Source organism: Protopterus annectens, chromosome 6.part0, assembly GCF_019279795.1.
Source record: "Protopterus annectens isolate FY-2018-M chromosome 6.part0, PAN1.0, whole genome shotgun sequence".
NCBI lineage: Eukaryota > Metazoa > Chordata > Ceratodontiformes > Protopteridae > Protopterus > Protopterus annectens.
In genome coordinates, this window is record NC_056737.1 from 1616321401 (window position 1) to 1616327400 (window position 6000).

The window sequence follows — 6000 nt, forward strand, 5'->3', positions numbered from 1 at the left end:
GTCCTCCTCCTCCTTGTCTTCCTTGTCCTCCTCCTCCTTGTCCTCCTCCTTGTCCTCCTTGTCCTCCTCCTCCTTGTCCCCCCTTGTCTTCCTTATCCTCCTCCTTGTCCTCCTCCTCTTCCTCCTGCTCATCCTCCTTCTCATCCTCCTATGTGCCTTAATAGCAACCGTATGTATAGAAAAAGCTAGAGCATTTTTACTGAGAAATGTTTCAAGGAATTGATTCTTTATTTCTGTGTCTGTTAGCTTGGTGAGTCTGTATCTGTGTCTTTGTGTCATAAGATATCATTTGGAGAAAAGACTATAAATATTTGCAACACCACCAGAATGGAAATGCTGAGGGAAGGGAGAATGCAGATTTACATTGACTATGCTATGTGCAAGGTTTGAATCTTTGAGAAGTAAAGTGTGTGTGTCGTCCCTTTCCAAGAATTGGAAATTATCACACTAAAAGATTTTTCAGTGTACTGGTGGGAATTCAGGACTTACCTAAACTAAGATATCATGATAACCAGCAAACCATATTTCTAAATGCTAGTGTTAATATGGACAATTTTTTAGATTTCCACCATATGGAGTGTTAGGGAGAAGGGCAGCAGATGGACCAGAGTTCAACTCAATGTTGCCTCTTAGCATGAGAGGAATGATAGAGGAAATTATTATGGATTTTATGGTTTCAGTAGTCAAAGAGAAAAAAGAAAAAAAAAAGTAAGAATGCAGTAAGTTGGAAATAGTATTTCCTATTGGACAGAGGAATCTATTTTACTTGAGATGTACACCCGGTAGGGATATTTACCAACAGTTAGGAATCTTTATTGTATTCCTTCATTGGGTGTTGCATAGAAAGGGCTATTTTACTGGGATAAGAGTATGGCAGGCTAAGTAGAAATAGAAAATGTATAAGAGAAGAGGTAATAGAGTGCATGCTCCAGTTATAATGTGGACAACATTTATAGATAAAGATTATGAGATCGGTAAAATAAGGGAATAAAGTGAATACAGGCTGGAGTAGCTGGGTGAGTCTTGAGGAAAAAACAGTGAGAAGTGAGTCGATGAGCTGGGAAAGTATAACTGAAAATGTCTGTGAGGTTAAGAATTCAAAGAAAGGCTAAAAAGACTATATATATATATATATATATATATATATATATATATATATATATATATATATATATATGGATCTACTATTGCTAGTTGATCCACAGAAATGTCAATGTGTTTTATATCGACATACTTACATGGATAAAGACACATCAAAAGGCAATACTGCATGCACTGAAGCTAATCCTTGGGCATGCAAAGGAAGGAAAAGTGTTTTTTTCTTGCAGAGTGGCAAGCCCTCCGCCACCACCCCCACCCCATGCTAATTATATATACTAACTCTGAGATCACACAATTCTCAGGGAAAGGACATATTCCCCTACCATGGGGACTGTCAGTCTCACACAGCTTTCAATCATTTACATATTTTGACCAATGTGGATTACACAGAGACTCCTATATATATATATATATATATATATATATATATATATATATATATATATATATTAGCATTATTATATTATTATAACAATATTATATTTTTTCTTGCACTGTGGTATACACAAAAATCTCTGAACTCGCTACCTTTTTTTTTTGCATATTAATTAATCATTTCATCGTTTCTTGGACCCTTTCTCCTCATTTAACCAGCAGGATTATATCAAATATTACAACAAATAAATAAACACAAAAATATGCTTTGATATAAAACGTAAAGTAGCGAAAAAAAACATATGAGTGGTTGTTAAGGAAACTGGCTAGAATCAGAAAGCTATATTGCAGTTCAAAACCTCATTTCAGCCAGGCTTGCTCAATGGGATACAGGTTTCTGGTTTAGAGACTGGTGTAGTGCCCCTGAAAGAAGTGATAAAAAGTGTACTCCATCTTTTGACAGAAGAAAGCAGAAGACAATGTAAGCTGTATACAATGATTAATCAATTTATAGGCAGGTTAATGAGAATTTCTAACATCTATCTCAGCAGTGCACTCCAAAGAAAAATATTTGCTTATTATAATTAGTAAGGAATAGTTACTATAGAGCCTATGATAATTAAGCCAGTCATTACATCCTCTTATGTTACTCAATCCAATTGTTCATCAGTAATGCATACATAACTTGATCTAATCTATAAATTATGTAGTTCCAATACTGAAATATAATAGAATATGTGAGGTGTTCTCTGTTAAGAAAATGTAAATAGAATGGGGAGGTTACAGATTGATTTGGAGAAATTTACTCTCTGTCCTGCCAGCAGATACAGAGGGTATTTTGGCGCTGTTTAACAAAAGCTGGATAGCTGATCCTATCTCATTAGTCAGAATGTAAGTTGATATTATATGGGATAAATCAGGATATAACTTTTTTGTCTATAAGTTTGTGAATAAAAGTTAGCAAGGCATATTCAATGTTTACTCGCAGAGGCAAGCATTCTAAACTATGTCAAGTAGTAGAATGGTAGGAGGACGTTGGTAGGTTACTGGCTGTTTTGTTACAAGAAGCTGTAACTTGCTTGCTGTATGTTTAGGCTGCCTATGCCAACTGTTTATATATAGTAATTTTAGTATTAGTAAGGACTCACCATTAGGTGAGCAGAAGGCAGCATTTAATTTTGTAAGGAGCTCTCGGTCATGAGTCTACATTATTGTTGAAGTTTAGATTATCATCAGTGATGATGCCCAGATATTTCCAGATGTTTACAATGTCAGTAGGCCACATGCCCCTATAATGCCATTTCTGAATCAAACATCATAAGCTCAGTTTACTGAATGGCAAACATAATTTTTTTGTTGACTTTTTTTTTGGTGGGGGGGTTAGTTTACTTTGCTTCAGCCCCATTATTGATGTTGATTCCATCCTGCAATTCCTCTGTGATAAGACATTGTGAACACTCTGAAGAATAATACAATTAGCTGTATATTGTAACAACAACGGGCCATCTGTATGTTAGTGTAGTTCATGTATACAGAAATAAATCAGCCAAAAAACACTCATAACATGCATTACACAGTTTATTTAGCTTAAATACGCTCACAGAGTCCATTTTGGCTTAAATGCTCTCAGAGGCATTCTTTTTACCGGTCTTCTTTATTTTAATCTGTTACAGTTAAATCATGTTTTTACACAAGAAAGCAGAAAATAATCCAAATGGAAAAGGATTATGCTCTATCAGCCACTTTAGTTCACTGACTAAAGACAAAATAATTATTTTATCTTTATTAAATGTGATTTCTGTGGTACCTTCCTGAAGAAAATGCGCTCTCAGCTCCAAACAATCACTTTTTAACCCTGAGATAATGCGAGACATCCACCAAATACACCTCAGTAAGTTTTCAAACCTTTCTGTCACCTTAATCAATCATTTTCAAGAAAAAATAACTTTAACAGCTCTTTAGTTCCAAAAAAGAGAGATTATAGATTCTGAGCAATAAAGAGTGCAGGAGCCAACATCACTGGGCTCCCCACTGCCCCATGATGTGATCACCTAATCACATATAAACTGAACATTTATTTATTCTGATACTCTACCTCCCCTCTATCCTTACCCTCTTCTTACCCTTTTCTACCTATTTCATGCCCTCCTGAATGCTTCTATAAATTCTGTCTCATGTCCATCCCAGTAATCTATTAAATGGATCTGAATCATCTCTGTGAAAAAAAGTGCTTTTTGGAGATCCAGGGAACAGCTAGTCTGTATTATCTATTGCCTGAACCCCTTTCTTCCTCCTCTGCCCTTTGTGCTCAAACTGATCCCTTTGAATCCAATTGAGATGGTCTTCTGTACCAATATTTATTTATTTAACATTTGTTTACTGGGAAAGTCCAACTGGAACAGAGCCCATTTTTAGTGGAGGCCTGGGAAGAAACTCTCCAGACACGTCTTTGGAATGTGGGAGGAAAACAGACCACCTAGGGGAAACCCACATGAATACAGGGAGGACATGCAGACTCTGCATAGAAAGTATCCTAGCCAAGAATTGAACCGGAGAATCTTTTGCTGTGAGGCAACAATGCTAACCACTGCACCACTGTGCTAGTATGACATTATTTCCTTTAGAGGGGAAAAATGAAACAGGAAATAATCCAAATGAATGTTAAATAAAACAGAGGAAGACAATAAATATATATAGAAGCATCCTAAATAAGTATTGTGTTCCTTTTAAATAGTTGAAAACATGGGCTTAGTCTCATTGAGATAAAGTACACAGGGACCGTAATTACCATCAACCCGAGCTCCATCAGTTTCTACAGTATGATACAGTGATGTCATAGAGGACAAGTATGTGTATATGTTAAGCAGTCTCTACTAGTACCAAGTATGCAATGCTGCTTCTTTACTCGGACCTCCCTAGATCTTGTTGAACTTAAACTGGAAGACATGCTATCTGTCTGAGTTCATCTCCCAAGTTGCAGTTTTCCATTGGAAATCACTGTTGGTATAGGTGTCTTAAGTGCATGCTTTCAGTGATTCCTTTCTTTGGGAAAATTATCTCATCTTTGTGTTAGTGTGATTCTGGATACAAGTTCAGAGGGGTGGGGGGCATGTTCCAATATTGAAATGTAGGGGGACTTCCTCCTGCAAAACCATTTTGTCTGGTTTTTCTCCTGTCCGAATCTATGAATGCTTGTTTTTCTTCAGTTTTAACCTCATTCAGATGAAACTATAAATCATAAAGGAAACCTTTGTGTGTGTGTGTGTGTGTGTGTGTGTGTGTGTGTGTGTGTGTGTGTGTGTGTGTGTGTGTGTGTGTGTGTGTTTCTTTAATTGGATTATCCAGAATTTATTTATTTAGCTAAAGTACAGTCTTTCAGAGAACCTGTCTGACAAAAAAAAATTCTGAGGTAGGAGCCCCCTCAAAAAAAAAAAAAAAAACACTCAGTGAGTAATTGGAAAATTTGATTGAGGAAGACCAAAATAGATAAGGGTAGGGGAAACCATTACTCAGGCAAGTTGTAGATAAATATGTCTAGGAAGATGTGCAAGTTATTGATGGAAAAGCTGCAAACCATACCTCTCAAATGTCCAGATTTTTGCCTCATATTTTTGGACTGTTCCTCAAAAAAATTGTGGTTGCCTGGCAAATTACTGAGGACTGACATCACTAAATAATGGCATACATTTGAGTTTCAGACATCATATCCTTAAAAAAATGTATGCCAACACAAATCCTGTTATTCTAGCAACTTTGTGAGTTTATAAGAGAAATATTTAAAATCTGTCCCTACTTTTGAGCTTTTCTCTCCACATTATTTTAGACTTTGTTCATATTTCTTGAGCTAAGAGGTTGAGAGCTATGCTGCAGACAAAATGCAAAATAGTTATTTCAATTATCATATTCCCCTTGTCTTTTCTAGTCTCATGTGAGAAGAGCTCTAGTTCCTATAACTTCTGATTATGTCCTCCTTTGTGAAATTTCATAAAACATTAGTAGTACAGACGGTAGTGTTACAAAAAACTCACATGCATATACTGTACATTATTGTTAAAGTTTTGATTATCATCAGTGGTGGTACCCTCCTGGAAAAATGCGTTCAGCTCCAAACAATCACTTTTTGGCCCTGAAATACCTATTAATCTTTTCTATAGATCTCTAGATTCCTTCAAGGAGTCTGATGTTTTTTGTTAAAGCTTCTAGAACTGCACACAGTACTAAAAGCGTGGTCTGACCAATGCCATGCAGATTGGAAGCACCGCCTCTTGCTTCTGGAATCTGTTCCCCTGAGAATACACCTCAGCATTCTGTTTACAGCCACCACTGTGCTTTCCCTCTGCTCTTTATGGTCCAGTCCAGATAGGACCAGTACTCCCAGATCTTTTTCCTGCGCTATAGCCACTGGTTTCACTCCCCAGTTGAATACCCCCCACCAGGGATAAAAATTCCAAATCAATGTACAAACATATAGAATGAATATCAACAGAATTGCAGATGAAAGAATTTTGGGCAATCAGAATACAT